Source organism: Moschus berezovskii, chromosome 6, assembly GCF_049115385.1.
Source record: "Moschus berezovskii isolate FMDL1 chromosome 6, NW_MosBer_1.0, whole genome shotgun sequence".
In the NCBI taxonomy this organism is placed as follows: Eukaryota; Metazoa; Chordata; class Mammalia; order Artiodactyla; family Moschidae; genus Moschus; species Moschus berezovskii.
In genome coordinates, this window is record NC_142465.1 from 22316458 (window position 1) to 22319289 (window position 2832).

A 2832-nucleotide genomic window follows, 5' to 3' on the forward strand; every position below is an offset into this window, starting at 1 on the left:
GAAGGACTGATGCTGAATCTGAAACTCCAATACTTTGTCCACCTGATGCGAAGAACTGACTCCTTGGAAAAGACCCTGATGTTGGGAAAGATTGAAGGCAGGAGGAGAAGGGGATGACAGAGTATAAGATGGTTGGATGGCATCACCAACTAGATGGACATGAGTTTGAGCAAGTTCTGGGAGTTGTTGATGGACAGGAAAGCCTGGCATACTGCAGTCCATGGGGATGCAAAGAGTCGGACATGACTGAGCAAATGAACTGAACTAACTGCATGTTTTTATTTATTTATTAAAATGACATTCCTGCTTTTCTGCATTACCCAAAAAGGGGTCATACAATGTTGTTCTGTGTTCCCCTTGGACGTTAAAGGAAAACGATCACAATGTTTAGAGCCCTTGATATCCTGCAAATGAGAAAGGAAGGTATCCTTACATTGTTTGCAGTAGGAACCCACTTAGGTGGCACCAACCTTGACTACTAAATGGTGTATGAAAGGAAAAGTTGTGGCATTACTTCTTACACCTACTGAGAGACACCTCCACTGGCAGCTCCTGCCGTAGTTGCCATTGGAAACTGGGCTGATATCAGTGTCATATCCTCCAGGGATACTGGCCAGCGATCTGGGCTGGTTTGCTACTGCCACTGGAGCCATTCCTTTGGAGGGCTCCTTCTCTTCTGGAACCTTTCCTAACTCCATCCAGGCGTCCATTCCAGAGCCAAGACTGCTAGCGGTTACTGGCCCCAGGCTGATCTTGGAGCGTCTTCTGTTAACCGGTCTCTAGTCACCCTGTCCCAGTGACTCTCCTTTGCGCTGTGCGGACAGCGCCATCCCCGGGCAACGATGGGTCTCCTGGCGGGATGCATGGCGAGAAGTTCTGCGCATGCGTGGCGCCGACTCGCGTGAGCCCCCTCCTGAAGGTCAGCCTGATCTCTCCTCTGCAGAGATGATAAGTTGGCTGCTGCAGGATAGGCATTGACTCGGGAGGAAGTTCAGGGTGAATGGACTGCTCCAGTTCCCAAATTTACTGCTACTTGACCTGAAGTTGCAGATGGGTCTGCAGGTGCCCTCTGGGCCCATGCAGCAGTTCCTACTGAAGACTGCCGCGCTCAGCCCAAGGACAGGATTGCGGCTCCCACTGCTTAGGCCACTGAACAGGTAGGAACAACCATTGAGTGGTCTTAAGTTACTCTTCCACAGACCTTTAAACAGGAAATGGAAATAAGACAGGCAGAAAATAGTTTCCTTAAAAAAAAAAAAAAAAGGACATTTCTGAATTAGCTATATACACACATACATATGTATGATATGGGGATATATGTATATATCCCCACGTATATATGAGTGTATTAAGGTAATAGGGAAACTGAGAGACAGCTGTGGTTACATCACCTTTTAACTCACACACTTACACCCAAAAGTGTGTACCTATTTATTAACCAATTACACATGATCAAATGAATAACCAGAATCACACATTTTCACCATGTTAAAAGCTTTCTGTTTAAAAATGAATTTGGATAAGTTTCTTTTTAAGATTAACCTACAATTTCATGCTACATTCAGCCTGGTTTTTGGATGCGTTTGTATAGACTAAAATAAATTATGTGGGGTTATACTCTGAGTTAAAAGTCATCCCAAGTATGTTCAATAAGAGCCCCACTGTTGTAGATTGTATTTTCCAAAAATGGCTGCAAGAACTTTTCCAATCTTACAGACGTTGGCAATTTCCCAGTCCAGAGGTGGAGTCTGTGTCTCTCTCCACTGCAGTCCTCCTCTTCAAAACTTGGTGGGCCCTTCTGACTGCCTCCATAAATAGAAAGCAGTAGAAAAATTACTATGGGACTTCTGAGAACAGGTCATAAAAGGCAACATGGCAGTTTTGGTTTTTTTTTATTTGCTTAGTTAACTATTTATAGATGTTTTTTGAATATATGTTTAACCTTTTAAATGATGCATATAGTTCAAAATTTACTTAATTTCTTGAAAATGATTAATATAAGAAATATTGTTACTGTTATATATTTGCTTGCCTTTCCATAAGATAGTTCTCTGTTTTTATTGTGTAAATAATGTCTCATAAATCTAGAATTATTCTGTCTACTGCCTTAAGTTATGAGAAGTTAATTAATAGTCTTAGGTTGGCTGTTTTTAACCATAAGCATGTTACTTCTCCAGAGAAGTTTCCTCATTTATTAAAAAATATAAGGTTGTACCAAACCAGTATTTTCCAGATTATATGACCATGAAATTACCTAAAACATTTGTTACAATGTTCCAGGTCTCTCCCTATGAAGATTCAGCAGGTCTGCTTAAGACCTTTTTTTTTTTAACAAGACCCTGATATGACTCTTATGTTTAAGCAAGTTTGTAGGAAGATATCAAACTAAGTAGAACTACATTTAATTCATGATCATCATAAATAATGGGAGCAGGATGTTGATAATTCAAAGGAGTGTATAATTCCCAGGTTTTGTACTTTTGAATTCCAAATAAGTTCTGCATTATTTTTCCTACTGTTATACTGTCCTAATTATTCTTTCTCATCGAGATATAAAAATTAGTATTAATTGCAACCATATGCAACCATATACAGTTCCATCAAAAAATTTAAATTACCGAGCAGAGTTCTTGAGTCATTAGCCTACTGTGTCCCCCCTTTGCCTAGCAAAGTAACAAAGCTACTTTTTCTTCTCTTCCAAAAAAAAAAAAAATCTGATGTTATAATAAAATCTCTATTTTAGAAAATAATGTGGCAGCAAAATATAGGAGAAATTGAAGGAAAGGAAAAAATTATATATATATATTCAGCTCCAAATAGTTTTTCCTTCTG

At 39.6% G+C, this 2832-nt stretch overlaps 1 pseudogene; it reads left to right on the plus strand.

Annotated features, from left to right (window-relative positions):
* Window positions 1-383: 383 nt before the first annotated feature.
* Window positions 384-1184, plus strand: LOC148777550 (small ribosomal subunit protein uS2 pseudogene; annotated as a pseudogene).
* The last annotated feature ends 1648 nt before the right edge of the window (window positions 1185-2832 follow it).